Here is a 22,101-nt window from a genome sequence, read left to right on the forward strand (position 1 = left end):
TCCGGTCAAAAAAACGGATGTTTACAAGCGGCCTAAGGGTCACGTTTTATTTTATGTTTATGATAGAACGCTAAAAGTTAACTTACTTCGGAGACAGTTTTTTAAAATCAACTGATTTATCAATACAATTTCAAATTGAGTAGTAGTAGATAAAATAATCGGAATAGCTCCAAGTTCACATACCTACATAATTTTAAATAGACATTTTTATGAGCCACTTCGAGAAATTATTTGTGAATAGGGTCCGGTCCTCTATTGAAATAAATTCTATTTTCAAATGTAGATTTATTTTTCGTTATTACAACCACAAATTACCTAGCAAGTACAACTCTACCCACGAGCATAAAACGTGCTTACATTCTATTTCAAGGTACCGTAATATGCTACAGCTCTCAAATTCAAAATCCAGACTGAATTTCAAACACATCACTGCCGAGGGGTTTTGAATCAGTAATTAGGGCAACGTTTGGTAGACAATGGTTCGCTACACAGTAAGATACATATGCGAGTGGGGCCGTAACGAACCACCAAACCGAATGCATTTCATTAGAGGACATGTACTCGAACATGTCAATGATACTCAACCCTACAACGCGCACGAGCTAACGATACCTAAAGATTTTTGTGGAATCAGAAGAATCCTCAGAGAAAAAAAGTGAGTTAGAAACGGAGTGTACAAATAAGCTTCATCTTTTCAATAAGTATTGGAATCTTTTGATAGATACTCGTACAGAGAATTCGATGAAAGCATGTGTAGTTTCATAAGAAAATCCTTCGGCTTATCTATTCCAATAGTGCCTAATATTACAATGTATCGCCAGATTATCCTAATTACGGCGTATTCCACTAATTAAACAGAGTTTAGTGTTTAATCTGCAGTAATCAATGTATTCTGTGCCTAAAGCAAGCTTAGTTTCATATTAATAATTGGCAATTGCAAATGGAATCGTGCTCTACTCACTCAACCCACATAACAAATCTAAACCTGTACGGTTAGAGTTACAATCGATTTTTTTTGCTTGCCATTGTATTTTATATCAGTTTTTGGCCAAAATATGATTTAAAATTTAAAATGTCTTAGCAATGAGTTGTTTTAAACATTTCGAACGTCCAACTCGGTCGTTTGATCAAATTTCCTACTTTGAGAAATTAATTATTTTTATAGCAAACTTGGTCGAAGTTTGTATCTTTAGAGACTTACTTGAGTTAAACTCACTGATATTTTGTGCATATTTAATCTTGAAGTTAAAGAAGTAAACGTCTTGTTGCACTGAAACCGTTTTTAAGCTACTTTTAAAACAATAATTTTCTTGTGTTTTCGGTTTGTGCAAAATACGAATTGAAACAATACGTTCGATACGAAAATTTTATGAGTACTTTCTTTAAACTACCTAATTATCTTTTCATTAATTAGGAAAAGTAGATACCTAAATAATTTATCTACTTTTCCTAATGAATGAAAGAAGACAAAGAGGTAACATACATTATTTTGGCAGTAAGTGCTACTAAGTAACACTAACAACCCATTTGGGGTTGAAATCCCTGGGTTCCCAGGTTGAGTTGGCCTGCCAGTGCGAAGTTGAGACGAGGGAGACAATATTTGGAGGAAGGTTAGCATAGCCCGGCACCTACTTTCCCTAATTTTTAAGTGACCCCTATGGTAGTACAGGAATTTTGTTTTCTAAGGGGTCACTTAAAAATTAGGGATTGGTGGTGAAAACGGGCATAAGTGTGTATAGTATTATGTCACCGTAACATTGTGAATTCCGTCAGATTATAATCTGACGTAGTTAGATTACAATCTAACCTAACCTAACCCACTGTTAGTTTACAGTCTCACGCGTTATATTATAAACTGACGGAGTTCACAATTTCGCGTTGACATATACATCTAAAAAAATAAATAAAATAAAATAAGTTAATTTTTTTTTAACCTATTTCACTATACATAATATTACAAATTATAACTAGAGGTAAGAAAAAAATCATTTAAACTAAAATAGTATTCTCGGCATTCGGCTTATCTCTCCTCTTAACAGCTTGTCTTTCGACAAAGGCCTCCTCTAAGGATTTCCATTTGTTTCTGTCCTTTGCTGTACGTAACCATTCTGGCCCAGCTACTTGCTTCAAATCGTCTTCCCATCGCTTTGGTTGTCTTCCTCTACTTCTTCTGCTTTCTCTAGGGTACCATTCCGTAATTATTCTGGTCCATTTCTCTTTCTTGAACCAGTGAAGTTGCCAGTAATATTGAATTGTGTTAACTTAGGTTAAGTTATATACATCTAAGTATTTCCTAATTAAGGAAATTACACTTGAATACAATCCGAACTCTGACTGCTCTTGCCAAAACCCTCACGTAGCCGTAATCTACGTCTGAAACAATAATTTAACGAACTCAATGCAATTTCGTCGTGACATTCAAAGTGGCATGTTCGTTAAAACGCTCAAAATGTACGATGTTTGTAATTGATTTGAGTGCATTATTTTAATCAAGTTTTAATCAGTGTATTCCCAGAACTAAGCAAACAGAACTGGGATTCAGACCTCACGTTTGTATTAAATGCTTAACGTACTCGTAAGTTAATTTTAACATTCGGTCTCGGTTCGTTTCTGTTGAAAATTCAGTTACCGTCCATGAAATTTGCTTTTTATCTGAATTGCATTCAACGTGGATGGGTAACTTGAGCCCGTTTCGATGGTAGTATTTTAATACTACCCCTGTATTGCGATTGTTTTTTTGTTTTGTGATTGACGTCATTGAATATTGTACAGTAGATAGCATATCGGACTACATTTTCATGGCAACATATCTCCTATTACAACTATAAAAAATCCAGTGTTTGGCTTGATTTGCCGTCGTCTCTTCGACTTGTGAATCATTGCGTTTTAGGGGCATATTGCACACCTCTTACCATTTAGCTGGTTCATGCTATTGCATAAATACTAGATCACGTGCAAGCAATATTCATAGCTGTTCATTCTGAACTGCCAGTTGATGGAGCATGGCATAATTTATGCACACTAAGCTCACATAACATTATAACAAGGAACAGCCACTTCAATAAAAAAATCAAGATCTGTCGATAGCGCAGTCTTGGTGTATGATGTTACATTATGTAATTCAAAAGACGCAAAAGTAAAACAAAATCGTTCGTGTGCTCGTAACATGTGCAAGAAAGGATTTTTTTCCTGGCGGCTTGGTGACTGGAATTGAACCGCCACCGGTGCAGACGGAGACGATGGTGAATTGTCTGCACGTGAAAAAGAGGTTGTCCGGCTTGCAGAAATTTATATAAGTTACCGTTCCTTGTGTGAAATTAGAAAATGTAAATAAAACAGCTCCCTCTCAATTGACACAATTTATTTTTTATCTCGTATGCTCGTATATAGTTATCAATTACGATATTATAATAACTACTGTAATAGTGCCAATCTCAAGGGATTCAGGGTCGTTGATTAGGTTCGGTTTGGTGAATATTATTGCCACTACAAATTTCTTAAAACTCAGCCTAAATATTAAAAGACTCTACTAGTTAAGATAACTGCGCGATGTCAGGTCGGAAAGACTCCTACTTGAAGGATGGAAAAGTGGGTACCTTGGAAGCCATGCGGTTATAAGCCGTTACCCTGAACGTTCCTCTCTTCTTCCGGGGTCCAACGGGTCTCGCACACTTTTAGGTTACAAGCAGCGTCCTCCACGGCCTCAAGCGCGCAGTGCCAGGTGAAGCTCTTGCATCTCTTTGACAGGTAAGCGTTCAAACTCTTGCAGAGACAGAGGTTTGATGACAAGGAGGAAATGCGAAGAGATCAGCAGTTCAGAAAGGAGTAATAATTATAGAAATCAATATGAAATATTGAAATATCTAAAATATGAAATGTAAAATCGTAAAATATGAAATCTATGAAATTGTTTAAACTACAAAATATTGTAAAATTATGAAATTGTAAAATACGAAATTTGAAATCCCGCATCTGAAACGAAAAATACACTGTCAGCATCACATATGGAACGTGGCATTAGGTTATGAAAAACCCCGCAATGGGAAAGAAATACTTACGAAGGCTGTTCACTAATTTGAGCTTCGCTCGCAGCCCTCAGCAACCCAATACCCTCATCCGAATAGAATTTAGGGAATTTCTGAAAGAAACCATCACATAAAATACCACGTACTGGAATACGAAAAATATCAATCACGAAAAATAAATAAATTCTCCGACGGGAACTTACCTCATGTGTGATTATTTTAAATTATATTATGAAATTATCGTGGATGCATTCTGCAACACACGATTTAAAACACAGGGGATTACATCCCCGAAAATAATAAAATTGCGGTTGCGCAAGATCGACCAAAATTCCAAAGTGATTTGACAGCTCAACTGACAGCCTGCGAGTCATTGACATCGCAAGACGTTTCGTTTCGCCGCTTAGGTAAAAAGCAAATACTAATAAAAACCATGATGAAAACAATCTCCTGAACACTGAAAATATTCTATTAAAAAATAGAATAATCAAAACAAAAACATTAGGAAATGTTTCAATAAAATATATTTGAATTGACTGAGCAAAAAGCGCCATCTATTGCAAATTAATTCAAAATCACCCCAATAGATGTCGCTAGTGGTATCCTAAATCCAAATATCGAGAAGAAATATCAATTTGTGAAAACAGCCAAAACTGCAACGCTACAATACCCTCCCCCCTAGACATTCGCACGGAGAAAGAATCTGAGCTGCCCTCAGCGAACTACAAACTGAAAAAAAAATGTGTGTCTAAACGCAGAAAGACCTCAGAAAGAAAACGTTCCAGCAGAAACTTCAACTGAAAAAAAAATCGAGAAAACAAACAACGAGTTGTAGGGTATACTGTCATAACAGGAACAAAAACAACCTGACTTTTCACTAAGCAAAACAAACCAGATGAAAACCTACTACCAGGACTGATGTTCTTCAAACCTAAAACAATCTCTGCTGTCCGAGCATAAATAAAACCCAACACTAACATACAATCATCTTTCAAACCTCTCTTTCATACCTGTAAGCATCAGTTTCAAATTATACTGCTTGCCACCTGCATTCAAAATTCCCCATAGAGTCCCAACTGTGAACCAGTGGTACTCGAATCCCCAGTAACGTTGTAAGGCTATTTCGGCCATTACTAACATATTTTCTGGAATAGCCATCCAGTGGGCCCTAGGGAAAGTGTATATTTCAACACATGTCATCCCTAGAAAAAATGTCTGGGTTAAAAACCACAGAACAAAAATGTCGCTGGCCACAATATAAATTGGACGTCATCGCAACAAAACATAAAACACAGGGAATAGTGCATAAAAGCACATGATGTCATCCCTGGAAAAGACAAAACAAACGAGGCATGTATATAGGAGATACATAGCACTCAAACAAAACAAAACAAAAACACAGAGATAAAATCTCTGGAAAAAAAAATCTGAACTATAAGTTACAGAATAAAGCACCGAGGCAAAACTGTAGCAGATACCCGACAACTCGATTGTGTCCAAAAAAAAAATTTTGCTATAAAAGAATCTATCAAATTCCCAACAGAAAAATTACACAATACGATTGTGTCCAAAAAAACATCTAAAACTAAACTCATAAGTTAGGTACCAAAGTAAAGAACCTACCTACCCAGAAAAAAAAAATCCTAAGTCCTACGACTGAGAACCTTGGTATAACCACAGTATAACCATAATTTAAAAAAAAAACTTCCTCGAAGAAGGTAGCTTAATAAAAATATTTTTGAAAAAAAAACTATGTGGCAAAAATATTTTCCAAAAGTTAAATGAAAATTAATCATTAATTTATACAAATTTAAGAGAATGGCACTTTACTAAAATTAATAACTTTTAATTGTTATCAAAACCATAATAATAATCAATTAAGTTATTCCCGTATAAAAATTAACAAGTTAGCAAGTGTACCCACAAACAACTCACTAGCCAGTAATAACATTATGTACCAAACCTTATAATACACTGCAGTATAATGCCTAAATAACTAATAGGAATATCTGCCTTAAGTTATAAAAATTTTGCCAAATTAATTAATTTCAAATAAAAGTTCTAACATTATGTAATGCAAACTAATGTGTACTAGGTAACATAAAATAAAAGTTATATGTCCATGGTGACACAAAAGCAATTTGTTACCTAAGTACATAACATAATATTAAAGATTTAAGTTAGCATTATGTAACAAAATATCCGGGTAGGTAAACTACATTATGTACTAACTTATTATGAGTACAAATGAATAAACACTAAAATTAAAACTAAAACTGTGTTTGTCTTGTATGTAAAAATAAAATAATTAAAGTAAGTAACTAAAAGTTATAAGCTATAAAGCCCAAAAACAGTGTAGGTATAAAATAAATATAACCTAACAAAAAGAATGTTACTTACTTGTCCCAACATAATATACAAAATAAGAGTTGCAACACAAAAAATATGTAACCTAACATCATGTAAACTAACCTCATATAGAGTAGTACGCTCTGTTATAAAATGGTTAACATAATAATATGTAAAAAGTTGACAACCTAAAAAATTTATGTGGGCATCACAAATAAAATAAATTACAAAAAAAACAAGACAAACAACAGCACACACATGAGAGACTCCCTAATAAAAATTATTAAACAATAAAATAGAAGTGTATGAGCGGATAGTCAGCACACATTGTTGCTTCTTTTATTGGCTTTCCACCCATAAACCTCATAAAAATAATGTGGCAATAATAAACATCAAAAGATGGGCGCCACTGCAAGAAAGGCTTTTTTCCTGGCGGCTTGGTGACTGGAATTGAACCGCCACCGGTGCAGACGGAGAAGATGGTGAGTTGTCTGCACGTGAAAAAAGAGGTTGTCCGGCTTGCAGAAATTTATATAAGTTACCGTTCCTTGTGTGAAATTAGAAAATGTAAATAAAACAGCTCCCTCTCAATTGACACAATTTATTTTTTATCTCGTATGCTCGTATATAGTTATCAATTACGATATTATAATAACTACTGTAATAGTGCCAATCTCAAGGGATTCAGGGTCGTTGATTAGGTTCGGTTTGGTGAATATTATTGCCACTACAAATTTCTTAAAACTCAGCCTAAATATTAAAAGACTCTACTAGTTAAGATAACTGCGCGATGTCAGGTCGGAAAGACTCCTACTTGAAGGATGGAAAAGTGGGTACCTTGGAAGCCATGCGGTTATAAGCCGTTACCCTGAACGTTCCTCTCTTCTTCCGGGGTCCAACGGGTCTCGCACACTTTTAGGTTACAAGCAGCGTCCTCCACGGCCTCAAGCGCGCAGTGCCAGGTGAAGCTCTTGCATCTCTTTGACAGGTAAGCGTTCAAACTCTTGCAGAGACAGAGGTTTGATGACAAGGAGGAAATGCGAAGAGATCAGCAGTTCAGAAAGGAGTAATAATTATAGAAATCAATATGAAATATTGAAATATCTAAAATATGAAATGTAAAATCGTAAAATATGAAATCTATGAAATTGTTTAAACTACAAAATATTGTAAAATTATGAAATTGTAAAATACGAAATTTGAAATCCCGCATCTGAAACGAAAAATACACTGTCAGCATCACATATGGAACGTGGCATTAGGTTATGAAAAACCCCGCAATGGGAAAGAAATACTTACGAAGGCTGTTCACTAATTTGAGCTTCGCTCGCAGCCCTCAGCAACCCAATACCCTCATCCGAATAGAATTTAGGGAATTTCTGAAAGAAACCATCACATAAAATACCACGTACTGGAATACGAAAAATATCAATCACGAAAAATAAATAAATTCTCCGACGGGAACTTACCTCATGTGTGATTATTTTAAATTATATTATGAAATTATCGTGGATGCATTCTGCAACACACGATTTAAAACACAGGGGATTACATCCCCGAAAATAATAAAATTGCGGTTGCGCAAGATCGACCAAAATTCCAAAGTGATTTGACAGCTCAACTGACAGCCTGCGAGTCATTGACATCGCAAGACGTTTCGTTTCGCCGCTTAGGTAAAAAGCAAATACTAATAAAAACCATGATGAAAACAATCTCCTGAACACTGAAAATATTCTATTAAAAAATAGAATAATCAAAACAAAAACATTAGGAAATGTTTCAATAAAATATATTTGAATTGACTGAGCAAAAAGCGCCATCTATTGCAAATTAATTCAAAATCACCCCAATAGATGTCGCTAGTGGTATCCTAAATCCAAATATCGAGAAGAAATATCAATTTGTGAAAACAGCCAAAACTGCAACGCTACACATGTGTACATTTATAAAGCTGACGTACAAGAGACATTCCTCTACTGCTGTCAAAATTGAGTTTCTACGGTCTTGACAGAACTTCAGTGCAATGGTTTCACAGCTACCTGACGCAGAGACAGCAGTATGTGGAGCTAAAAAAAACAGACGGTACCGTATTTATATCACAACGCAAACCAGTCACCCGCGGAGTCCCCCAGGGATCCATCCTAGGCCCAATTCTATATATTTTATACAGCGCGGACATAATTAACCACATTACTGACTGCCACTACCACCTCTACGCTGACGACCTACAACTATACATATCGTTCCCACCATCAGACTTTGCTGCTGCCATATCCAAAGTCAATAATCAGCTGAGTAGAATCTCCATCTGGTGCACTTCCAACTGCCTCGTGCTTAATCCCAGAAAATCCAAATTCATGCTGACAGGCTCACCCAAAGGGTTGGAAAAACTCAAAGATATTCAACTCAACATTGCAATAAACGGAGAGCAAATGGAGCGGGTTTTGGAAGCACGTAATCTGGGTCTGATTGTTGACAGTAAACTTAGGTTTGAGAGTCACGTGCTCGAGTGTGCCAGAACTTGTTTTTACCGGCTGAAGCTTCTGTATAAGCTGAGACCATACATAACTGAAAGCCTTAGAACCTCTCTATGCGAGTCACTTATACTAAGCAAACTTAATTATTGTGATACAGTTTATGGCCCTTGCCTGTTGACTAGATCTGTTCGTCTCATTCAGAGAGTTCAAAATGCATGTGCGCGCTTTTGCTTCACGATACCTCCTAGAACACACGTTACCCCCTTTTTAAACTCAGCAAATTTGCTAAAGATGGCTGCTCGTCGGAGACTTCACCTGGCCACAATGATGTTTGGTATACTGTCCAATTTAAAGCCAAAGTATCTCCTTGACAAGTTGGAGTGGGCTCAGGTTCAGGGTAGATATCCCAGGAGGTTGTGCACTCACATCTTTGCCACGCCCAAGCACCGCACTGTTGCATTTCGGGGTTCCTTTCGTTTCGCGGCGTCCCGATGCTGGAACGACCTGCCCCCACCACTGCGCGCCCTAAAGACAAGGAATACCTTTAAGAACAATTTTAAAAAACACTTGACACAAGCACAACAGTTACAGCATAGTTAACTTACATTTAAGGCAAGCGCGACGCGAGAAGGGGCATAATGGGTTTGCTCCGGCACTGGTGGGCCGCAATGGGCCGAGATTAATGCATGTTCATGACTGTCACTTCACCACACACCAGTGGGTACGCCTTGATAATGGGTGCGCCCTGCAATTTTAAAATTTTGAAGTTTTAGTTTTAGCTCTCGACTTTTTTAAAAAACTAACGCATAGTAGCCATCTCACCGTCTTTTTTTGCGCATCACGCACGCAACATCGTCAAACGCTTCCTCACGAGGTCAATTTACACCGTCCAATTCCGACCAACAAACTGTAGAAGGTGGGAGGAAGGGACATCATTTCTTCTTTACGCCTTGGGCGGTGCTTTGTCTTGTCTTGCTGTGCACATTTTTGGTTTCACTCACATACTTTGTCCCAATTACAGTAATTCATCTTCCATAACCACAAACCACGTTTAATTACGTGTAATATTTGACGTGGTAGGTAGCTAGCACGCGGTCAGGGATGAGGCACAGACAGAGCAGCAAAGAGTGCAGAGACACGCGACGCGTTTTTTTTTTTTTTTTTTTTTTTTTTTTTTTCTTTTTGCGCAGAGTTCCTCGCTCGGAGTCGCTCGTGTCGTCTGCCACAGATTATGTGTGGCGCGAGTGCGATGTTCGGCGATTCGCCCGAGTCGCACACCGAAGTGTGAGCGACGCACTCGATTAATGGGGAGAAAGTAGCCGAGATTGTGTTCACACTACTGCGTCTTGGCCAATTTCCCACGCAGAGTGCCTGCATAAATAGAGGGCGCTTTTGTCGATGCTGGATGTCTCCGATTTTCGCCATGTTATGTTAAACAGTCGTATGATTTAAGACATTTGCAGGAGGTCTGTGATCGTTACTTTAGTATTTATTATTACTTATTATTGTTCATTAACATTTTATTTATTTTATTTTATTCCCGTTTCGTTGACTTATTTATTTATTTATTAGTAAACACACAACACTCAACACGTCACCCACACTAACGCATTGATGGCACGTTCAGGAGCACACACACAACACACCTACACATTCTTCATTTATTAGTATTTTTCTTGATTTTGTCTTTAGCTTAGTGTCTGTAATGTTATTTTATTTTTATTGTTTGTTTATATGTTAGCAGAGCGCCACGCGGGGCCTCGACTGTTGAGCATCCCCTATCCGCTCTTGAATCTATAAAAGTTTTAATAAAATAATTAGTTTATGTTTGGCGGACGCGGTTTGGGTCCCAACAGCCGAGGCCTAGGCAAGGGTACTCGCTGAAAATCAGCGTCGGGACATTTACTTATGTCCCGAGTATCGCTGAGCGGGCGCCTTTTTGGCTCGGGATTTTTACTGATCTGGCTGGATTATTTTACTGTTTTTTATTTTTTATTTTTTTCTTCTTTGTGTACCTTTTTATACTTGTAATTGTCATTTTTTGTCCCGTGCCAAATAAAGATTTTTATTATTATTTATATTTCTCTTAAATATTTTTATCTCAGCTTTTAAGCTGGTGTTCCGGATAGCACGGGCCAAAGCCAAGTGATATCTGGTTAAAGCTAATAATTTCAATAGTGTAAAATTATTATGGGTCCGTGTTGATATTTCCAGTTTCAGGAACAGTTCTTCTTTGTACTGGTGGTGGGCGGATTTGGGTAATTTCTTCAACCTGTAAAAACTTCCTAACTATCCTACATGTGTTGAGTATGACAGCTTTTTGCAATTGTATGTAAGTGTGTTTTGAGAGATTGAGTGTATCCAGAGATTGGTGTAATTGCTTAGGTATTATTCCGGTTGTAGACAAGACTATTGGGACTATAGTGACTTTTTGCAATTTCCATATCCTTTTAACTTCTTCTTTCAGATCAATATATTTGCTTAACTTTTCAGCTATTGTTGATTGTAAATTGTGGGTGTTTGGGATTGCGATATCTATAAGGTGAGCTGTTCTGTTAGTTTTGTCAACGATTGTTATATCTGGTCTATTGTAATGCGTGGTCTTGTCAGTCAGTATGGCTCTATCAAAGTATAGTTTATGGGTGTTGTTTTCTAGTACTGTTAAGGGAGTATATTTATAATAAGCTACTGGGGGTCCTTGTAACAGTTTGAACATTAAAGCTAACTTCTGGTGAATGATGTTTGCAACTTGATCATGTCTATGTTTATAATCAGTTTGGGCTATGGATTTACACGCACCTGTAATATGTTGAATAGTCTCAGAGGCACTATTACACTTCCTGCATAAATCTGTAGGTAGGTTGTGAGTTTTCATAATATATTTTTGGTAGTTCCTTGTTTCTATTACCTGGTCTTGTATTGCTAGAATGAAACCTTCTGTCTCTGGGAACAGTTCGCCACGATTTAACCATTCGTTCGACGCACTTTTGTCGACGTTAGTTTGGTTTAAGTCGCTACGATGTCTGCCATGAAGTGATTTCCGGGCCCAATCAGCTATTTTACTTGCATTGTCTGTAACTTTTTCATTTTTCTGAGTGTTTTTATCTTGTAGGTTAAGCGGCGTTAATCGTTTATCATTTAATGTGATTACTTCATGTAAAGGAGATGTTTCTGTTTTGTGATAAAAATAAGAACGGAGGTTGGCTATTTGTTTATTGTGAAGATTTGTAATATCAATAAGACCCCTCCCTCCTTCACTTCGCGGGAGAGTCAGCCTTTGGATGCAAGAGCGAGGATGATGTTTCCTATTTTTTGTCATAGTCGTGTTAATGTTGCGCTGTAATCCTTTAAGTTCTGAGTTTGTCCATTTTATTATACCAAATGAATAAGTAAGAATAGGGATTGCAAAAGTGTTAATAGCTTTGATGGTATGTTTGGCATATAATTGTGTTTTAAGTATAACATTTAGTCTGTGTTTGAATTTTTGTACTAGAGTTTCTTTGGTTTGCTTCTGCTGTATCTGTTTTGACTGATTATATCCCAGGTATTTGTAAGTCTCATTTTCTTCTAGTGCTTCTATTCGTTCTCCAGTTTCAAGATGGTGAGTGTGTTTGTAGGTACGTCCAGCTTTTACGGAGTTTATTTTACACTTATCGATACCAAACTCCATACATATGTCTTTTGTGTAATTTTCAGTGGCATCAGCCAGATGATGTAGGTCTTCTTCATTCGATGCGTAGAGCTTGATATCGTCCATGTAAAACAAATGGTTCAATTTAACACCTGGGAGGTCATCATAAGTATTCTGTTTATCATCGCTGCTGTGGTAATAAAGATTATATCCTATATTTATGCTGTTTAGGTGGTTTGAAAGGGGATTCAGAGCAAGACAGAACCAAAGAGGACTCAATGCATCTCCCTGAAAAATACCTCGTTGGATTTTAATTGGCTGGGTCTCTATTGGGCTATCGGAAGTATTGAGTTTCAACTTGGTGCTCCAGTTATTCATGGATGTTTCAAGGAAGTTTATAATCTGTGGGTGTAATTTATATATTTCGAGTACTTTAAGTAACCATGAGTGAGGTACTGAGTCATACGCTTTTTTATAGTCGATGTACATAGTAAATAAATCCTTTTTGAATTTTTGAACTTGTTGTAATACCACTGAATCTATTATCAATTGTTCTTTGCAGCCCTGACTTAGTTTACGGCATCCTTTTTGCTGTTCTGTTAAAATTTGAAATGTGTCTATGTGTTTGTAAATAATTTGTGTAAGACAAGCTGTGATTATTTTATATATAGTTTGCAGGCAGGTAATTGGTCTATACTTGGCGGGGTTGGAGAGATCATTTGGGTCTTTAGGTAACATATAAGTAATTCCTGTAGTTATATATTCTGGCATAGACTGTGGGTTTTGTATAAAAAGGTTTATGTAGTTATGGAGAAAAGGATTATTATTATTATTATTATTATTATTAAGAGGAAAGGAAGTCTTCCCTATTGTAAAATAATATTTTCAACAAACTCTCTTCAGACTTGAGCCGAGATTAAAGCTTCCGGAAAGCGTCCTACGGAGTGACCGCTTAGGACGAGTAAACGTAATAAGCTGTATCGTAGTAAAGTAACAATTTCATTTTAAAGCCTATTACGGCTAGGAATAAAGAGGGAATATTATTTTTCTCGTCGGTGTAGTTTCATTCCGCGGCGACGCGCTCTATTATGCCGCTATGAAAGCATCGTTGGCATTTCCTTGGCATTGACAGCCATTGTGGCCGTGGCGTTGGTTTACACTTCATTGACAATCGCCGGTTGCTTGTTTCCCTAATGTCCGAACGGCGCGATATGTGCAAACTGCAGATTGTATTGCGGATTCAATGCATGGCTGACGAAGGCAAGGCTCTTTGACGCCTCGCATCGCTGCTCGCGCACTCGCGCAGGAGACGTTGGACATTTTAATGTGCTAATTTGGAAAAGGTTACTCCTTTAACATAAGGTTATGCACGTGTTCAGACATCGACGTGCTTAAAATAGCATTCTCATTGCTACCACGGCATTGGCATACTCGCTGGAGCATGCGTATGCCTCAATAATATGCGATTAACATGAATATTAAAACATTAAATCCTCCTCTGTAATGTTTGGTCGAATTTGCTTCCGAAACGTGCATATCTGTCAGCCGGATGGTTTATGCATCATGTGATGTGTTGCATAAATGCATGCGTCCGGGTGACAATACGCGCTCTAATGAATGAATAGTGTATCAGTGGTTATTCATTTCAATTTAATATTCTATCCTGCGTTTGTGACAAGGTTTGTTTGGCTATTTTCTTGCGAGAGGAATCGTGTGTGGAATAAATTATCTGGAATAGTTATTTATTGATTGTACTCGTATGTTGATTGGTCTCATTTTTCCATCACTCGATTTATGTTCAAACCATAGTGACCTTCCATAAAGTTTTAATTACGTTTACGACAAGTCCTGAGGCACTATAGGCGCAGTAATTACTCAACTATTTTCAACTTTTAATCGTCACTTTTAAGAGAATTTTTAATTATCCCATCGAATGGAAATTCATTTGTAATGAATCAAGTTTTTTTCCGGTCTGTTAGCTGGAGTCAGCGAAAACGGAGCGCTTTCTCGCAATCTGAAAGTTTCGACTGCACCCGGCCGCAACACAAAAAGTTTCTGGTCTAGGCGAGTTTCGTTGATTTCCAGTTCTCTGCAGTCGGCCAGCGCCGCCATAAAATGTACCTACGCCAACAACACTGCTAACTACTTCCCGATACTTAAATCGGGGACAATCCTCACGACATAAAATAAAGCAGTCCTAGTTGGAATCGGCTTTTGTTCTTTTAGATTTCTTTTGCGGAACTTTTTACGACGTGACGCTGCATTATCGTCCACAGCTGCGTGAGATTATAGTAATACCCTGCTCTCTGCTTTGGTCTTCTTATCTGCTTTGAGCAATATTACGAATAAAATGGACCGTCAAATTGAAGGGTAATCCACTGGCGAGGTATTCAGAAATACAGAAAGATATATCACTGTGAACATTCTATTTATATTTACTTTACTTTACTTGAATGTACGCTATTCTGTTACAATATAATTGTAAGAGGTTTCACCGAGGCGTCCGCTACCTAGTGTCCTTTAAAAACTAGACAAACAATTCAGGAAAATATCAATTGCACTCGGAACAGGCAAAACGACTACATAATCCCATCAAAAACAATACTTGTCAAAAAAACCAAGTCTCGCAACTCAGTTGTTCTACGGTAAAAAGTTGTGAGATCCATGTAATACCAAGTCCAGGCCAGGAAATCTTTAACGTTTTACATAAATTATTGACTTGGCCATCGCACTAAATAATTTAATTTATCTACACGTGTTTTCATGCGATGGCCAAGTCAATATATTTAGTTTTTTTGACAAGTATTGTTTTTGATGGGATCTCATTTCTTTTTGTATTTTGTAGACAGCAGTTATGTATTTAGAAAATTGGACCAAAATTGAAAAATTTTACCCGACTTGGCGCGGGGACACTACCGTGCGCCTTTATATTTATATGGTATTACAAAGTTATTTAAGTAAGTAGTTAAATATTTATAATTTATAAAACTGGACCGAAATTGAAAAATTTTGCTAGACTTAGCGGTTGCACTACCGTGCCCCCAAATATTTTAGTTTTTCCTTGATTCATACACCAAACACTACTTATATTCCAAATTTGAAGCTTCTAGGTCTGCTAGAAGTGCCTTAGAATTTTGATGATCGGTGAGTCAGTCAGTCAGTCAGTGAGTGACATAATTAAGAAACTTTGACCCGTTATAATTCTTAAACTACTGGTTCAAATTGAATGAAATTTGAAATATACCGTGTCTTTACAATGCCTGCATAGCTAATGAAAATTCAGCCTTCTAGTTGTATCCACAACGAAGTTACAGGCGGTCGAAAATGGCCTGAATTGCTTCGAGAAAAGGATGGTACGGCCGTGCCGCTTTTTTGCTCGACTTGGTGGGGGCACTGCCGTGCCCCCAGATAACAATATCGTCCTTTCCGTGTCTATGGAGTCAGGACTTTGATTCAATTTCACACTTTCTAAACACCGACACGCGCGCCGTTGTAACAGCAATCTTTATTTCTCAGGCACTTCTGTTCCTGCTTTAATCTGATTATACAGCAACAACTTTGTTAGGTAGTTCGTATTTACTGTACTGGAACCGTTAGTGCGGCACGTGCTTCTATATTAATTATTAATTCGAACTGTGTCTGAATTCCGTTTAAACACTTTAAATGCCAGTGTTAAGTGGGAGACGTCGTTGTGACGCGACGAGATCTTAATGGACAGTTAAATGCAGCAATAATGTTACTAGTGGCCCGCGCTGAATGGCTGCAGCGCCTTACGTGACCGGCATCGGTGCCGGCGTCTGCATCCCATGCTAAATGAGAATGGCTTAACCTTTTTATGCTCCGACTGTAAATTACTACTCTTCCATTGTTGTAATTTGCGCTAATGAATTGAAATTGAGGTCGCGTACGACAGATGTGAGCCGGAAAATCATTACCAGCAGTATCTTTGATGTCTTACAAAACGTTCCTTGGGTTTGATGCGGCCTTACCCGGAGTGGCGACGACTGAATGTGATTCTCGGCGATACTTTCAGCGAGCCACTTTCGTGGCTTTAGTTTAATGACTAAACCGGGAATTGTCAGACTTGTGCAGCATCGCAATTTTTTTGGCGACGTTCTCGGCCCATCGATAGGTATTTAGGGACTGACGCGTACCACACTACGTTTGGTCGATTGAATGTGAAGTAATTTTCAATTCGTCAACGCATTTGCATAAGCAGTATCGTATCAAGCATCAGATGCAAATGCACTGTTTAGTATGCAGCGGAACGTCCCGATGTCAGGAGCTCTCGTCAACTCGGATCGGCTTTGAAATAACAGTCTTACCTTCGGGTTTTATCGTAAAACTATTTCGGTGTACAGACACTCGACTGTTGAATGCACATAAATCACTTAGCTATTTTTCCATCGCGTTTGGAAACGTCTTAAAATAAAATCTTTCACGTATTGGTTTTTGTGACGTAGCATACGTTGCTATGATCATCGGTGTGTATGTAATGGTTAGGATTGTAAAGTACAGAAAAATACGAGGTACGAATTTACGTCAGTTCACACCAGTACCTAGGTACTGTACATCTGACTGCTAAGTAACTTTTGCAATTGCCAATTTTTTTGGCTTGGCTGACTCATGAGCTCTAATTCCTGTAATTCAGTATCTAGAATCTGAATTATTGTGATTCATAGCTTAATGTTGTCTCACGTATGTAATTATATTCTATCATATTTTATTTAGCCAAATAGATTCATTAGACTAAAAAAACTGAATATCCAATATTATTCATAACCTTCATATTAAACGGCAATTTTAAAAGTGTGATAACTTTACCTATATTTTGCAAGGTAGTAAAATAAAACGGCGACCATAATTTTATGTACCTACCTGAGTTAATCCATTTTAAAGGGTTACGCCATTAATGATAAAGAAATGTCTGGTTCATTAGATTATAAAAAAGAAGTCCAGTGTTACTATTATTAGAATGAAAAATATAACGGATACACATTAGACAAGTATTATTCAATTCTAAAGTAATAAACTTAGACAGAATCAGACAATTTGAAGTTATGGAAAGTTTACTTACTTCTTCAACTCAATTTAAAAATAAAAACAATACCGTAGAACATATTTCGCTCTGAAAGCGCTCTCTTGTTAGCCATGGTTGTTTAAACACCCTGGATAGTGAAATGAATCACGCTAAAACTTTTTTTATTTACAAGCTTCACCGGGACCGGTAAAACAACAGAGCAAAAAAAATGTTCAAATATTGGCAGCGGATTTTAATTTGTGGCGAAAAAAGGCTTGTAAAACAAAGAGCTGAGTGTAGCGTTTCGCGTTAACTCCTAATTCATCTGCAATCGTTTACGTTGCGAGATAATTAGAAGTGACATTTCTGTGAGGAAATATGAAATGAATAGGAAGACGACTGAACAAAATAATTAGATTTAAAAAAAATGTCTTTCAAATATAAAAGAGAAAGAGATGTTTGATGTGCCGATCAAAGAAAACACTGACTTCTTAGCAAGCTTTGTACATGTTTTATTTGGTATGAGACTAGTTGGCTCGTAATATATCTGGTCATCTCATGAGTAAGTTTTAATAGAGGTGTTTTTTATCTAAAACTAGCGGCCGCCCGCGTGGATCCCGTTTTACACCCTTAGGGGGGTTGAATTTTGCTAAATACCGTCTTATTGAGCAACTACGTTCTAAAAGGAACTCCCATGCAAAATTTTAGACTCCTAGCCCTTGTAGTTTCTGAGATTTCGAGATGAGTAAGTCAGTCAGTCAGTCAATCAGTGACCTTTCGCTTTTATAAATATAGATAGATGATATGCTGACGACTGTACTTTCAATTCTATTCTAAGGCTCGGTGTTACCATCTTACTTTAACTTAAACAAACGTCAGAAATTTGTCAAACTTCATACAAAACACACCGGTTATCGTTAAAGTTACGGTCAAAGTTAGATGGTGCAACTCAGCCTAACTATGATCGATGGTATTGTTTTGCCAACAATGTTTCAGTTACCAGTATAACTCACCATGTCATAGTTGACGACGTTTACGACGTCGCGTCGTTAAGCGTCCGTGCCATTATAGCCGCTAGTACGGTTACGGAGCTGCCGCTATTGCGTTTTCATTATTTCTAAATACCTTAGTAAATAATAATTGAATTCATACCTACTACAATATCTTTTACTGGTTTAAGTATATCATATCCATTCAACTTAATCTCTGAAGTTTCAATTACCCCATTAGCGATCCGAACGCATTAGTTAGTTACAAATGCACTTTAATCTTTGCAGACAGATTTAACTTTAACCAGTTTAGCGCTAGACTCGTTGATGGAGTCATAAATCACGCGTATCGCCGTTGACAGCCCCAACTCAATCACCGAAGATTCGATCACCGCACCGGTCATCGCATAAATCTCGTATTCGTTATGAACGCATTTAATAACCATGGAGAGTGGTGACAGATTGCACCTTAACCAGTTCAGGGCGGTTACTCCGAAAAACGTTATCGAAGATTCGCATGTTGCCATCCCTCTCACGAAACGAGAGATGCCAGCGTAACGAAACTACGTGAACAGGGTTTCGGAGTAACCCTGCAGCGCTAGAGCCGGCGAGAATCACGCGCATCGCGCTGACAGCCGCTCGATTGTCGCCGGAGACACAAAATTGATAGGAGCAAAAGACAATCTAAATACAAAGTGTGCTCGCGCAACGCTCACGGATATGATACCTACTTATCGCGCGAAATGTCGCGATCCAGTATAAACCAGTGCGAGCGCGAAAGCCGCCCGCTTGAGACACGCGTCTGTGTGCGAATGCAAAGTGAAGTACCATACAGGTGATTCTCTTCTGTTACTATCTATTTTATACCGAAGACTCGATCACTCCAGCCATCCAAACGCATAAATCTCGTACCTATTCGTTATGAATGCATTGCATTTAATAACCATGGTGACAGATTGCACTTTGCACCTTAACCAGTTCAGCGCTAGAGCATGAATCACGCGCATCCCGCTTACATGACAGCCGCCGGAGACCGATCACTCCATTAGTCACTCGAACGCGTCAAATCCGATATTCGTAATGAATGCGTTTAGTGGCCGATCACAGGCGCGGCAAAGGCGTTAATGGACGACCATGATCCAATGTTTCAAACTGTCGCACACAATGCTTTGGCTTCGTTTGTTATGTGCTATCACCCCTTTTGAAGCATGCAATAGCATGTAAGCATAGTTCTAATATCACACTGCCCAGAGCCTCAGACTGATCCAGAATTTTTAAATGTCTTCATCGTTGTCATGAGTAAATATCGTTTTGTTGCGATTAACATACATATTAACTAATATTTTACGCATAAAATTCCGTTGCCTTTTTATAGCAGTAACATTTCGGTGTACCCTTTAAGGCGTTAAAATGAACGAATATTACCATAATGTTCTGGATTAGTAACCTCCTTTTAATATGAAATAACGGCTATTTTATTTTTCACTTATCTGGAAAGCCGTGTGACTGTTTAAGGCGATTAGTGTCCTCAATCCGCGTGAAATGGTCATTTTGTAAAGCCTACTCCTCTTTTACTGCTGGACAGAAATAGTTGAAAAAAATATATGTTATACAACAGTTCAAGGACTACATTTGACACGTTTGAATTTTTCCTACGTCTCTTTGTTGTGGATTAAAAAAATAAATACGGGACATCGATTTTTTACTTCAATTCCCTACTCCTCCCAAACGGCTATGTTAATTTTAAAGATTTTTGCACGAATAGATTAAGAATTCTTTAATCTTTAAATGACACGTTGCGTTTTTCAATCGAACATTACTTTCATTCATAAATTTTACTTTTGATAAATTCCGAACGTTTTGCTGTTGAGGGGGCCTTCGCGGGGTGCGGGCGGCAGTCGGCCGCTGGCCTTCAGACGGGGAGGTTGTGTTACTCGCTGCAAACTGACATTAGCGATCAAAATGAATTTTTTCTTTGGCTGAGTTGCACCACCTGACGTGACCTAACTTTGACCGTAGCTTTGGCGATAACCGGTGTTTTTTTGTATGGAGTTTGACAGATATTTGACTTTTGTCAAACTTAAAATAAGATGGTGCAACCCAGCCTTTGTTTGACAATATATTTTATGTCAGAGTTGTTCATAGAGTACGTTCAGTCAGACGATACGATTGAATTAAGGCATGCTTGGACGCTATTATCTACCTAAATAGAATCTATTAGTGTAAAAAAATCGACTCCAAAACAAACTGCACTAGATAAGTAAAAGTAGAAAATATATTCCGTTATTTATTTACTAGGTCAAATTTATACCATGATTTATATTTCGGTGGCAGCACTGGCAGCCTACGGTTTGGTAATATGTTTTGGAGTTGGTTTTAATTTTTAGTGAACATTAATTTATTTCATGCTTTTGTTGTTGTTGACCCTGTTGTTGCTACTGAAAGTCGACATTGAGACCATATTTTTTATGTTAAGTGCTGTTATCTATACATATGAAAAAAAGGGTCTTGACAGACAGACGGACGAATAACAGAGTAATCCTATAAGTAGATTAATAGAGTAATTAAATAATTAGTTGTTTCCTTTTGAGGTTCGGAACCCAAAAATATATGCGCGTTGACTTAGGAACCTGATCTGTTTTTTCGTTGGTTACTATGAACCTTATTTTTATAGTTATTTTATGATTTTTGAATGCATCGAAACTTTTAAATGGAGAAAAAATTGGCCTATTGACAGTCTCCGTATGGGAAATATTTTGTCAAAATGACAATTTTATTCTTGAGATAAAAGCTCAGATAAAAGATTATAAGTATGCAATAAAACGTAATTCAAAGTCTTTATTTCGCGCATATACCGACATAAATAACGACATCTGATTGAGTTTATGAAAATGCCTCGAAAAAATGGTTCGATGAAATATGCGGCCATGAGAGCTTTGAAAATGAATGCAGTGATAAGTATCTGTCTAACATTCCTTTACTAATTTGGAACGTGTCTTTTTCTATTATATACCTAGATTCTGTCCTTACGCAATTTATCTGACTAAAAGCTTGTTACGAGATTTAGGTAAGTTCTTGTAGATGTACCTATTATTTACCTATCCGTGTTTTTTTTAGATTTACTTTAAAATTAAGTTACGTTATGAATGTATTTTTGTTTACACAAGTAAATCTCGCGACGAGCTTTTAGTCATATAAATTGAGTAATGATAGAATCTTTATTTTTCAACCGACTTCAAAAAAGGAGGAGGTTATCAATTCGACCCGTATGTTTTTTTTTTTTTTTTCTATGTTTGTTACGCGATAACTCCGCCAATTATGAACCGATTTGAACAAATCTTTTTTCGGCGTATAGGTAATACCTCAAGGGTGGTCCCATTTAAATTTAATAATAGAAAAAACAACCCCCAAGGGTGGAAAATTGGGGATGAACTTTTTTATACGCAATATCTCCGCCGATTATAAATCAATTTGAACGATTATTTTTTTGTTGAATAGGTATTATCAAAAGGGTGGTTTCATGCGAATTTGAAGAAAATATTTCACCCCCAAAGGTGGAAAATTGGGGTTGAACTTTTTTATACGCAATATTTTTAATTTTTAGTTTTTT

The 22,101-nt window shown here is 37.3% G+C and overlaps 2 protein-coding genes and 1 long non-coding RNA gene across 10 annotated transcripts in view; 2 read left to right on the forward strand and 1 right to left on the reverse strand.

The window, feature by feature from the left end:
* LOC135087177 (neurocalcin homolog) overlaps nucleotides 1-22,101 on the forward strand; it is a 203,657-nt gene that overhangs the window by 150,370 nt on the left and 31,186 nt on the right. The gene's annotated exons all lie outside the window — the stretch shown is intronic.
* The window catches only part of LOC135087179 (neuronal calcium sensor 2), a 191,913-nt gene that overhangs the window by 150,350 nt on the left and 19,462 nt on the right, over nucleotides 1-22,101 (forward strand). The window lies entirely within an intron of this gene.
* Nucleotides 8,347-9,925, reverse strand: LOC135087221 (uncharacterized). Its single transcript, XR_010260717.1, has 3 exons — nucleotides 9,674-9,925; nucleotides 9,457-9,596; nucleotides 8,347-9,376 (listed from the first exon to the last, which is right to left on the reverse strand). It is a non-coding gene; the product is annotated as an uncharacterized LOC135087221 (long non-coding RNA).

Source organism: Ostrinia nubilalis, chromosome Z (assembly GCF_963855985.1).
Source record: "Ostrinia nubilalis chromosome Z, ilOstNubi1.1, whole genome shotgun sequence".
NCBI lineage: Eukaryota > Metazoa > Arthropoda > Insecta > Lepidoptera > Crambidae > Ostrinia > Ostrinia nubilalis.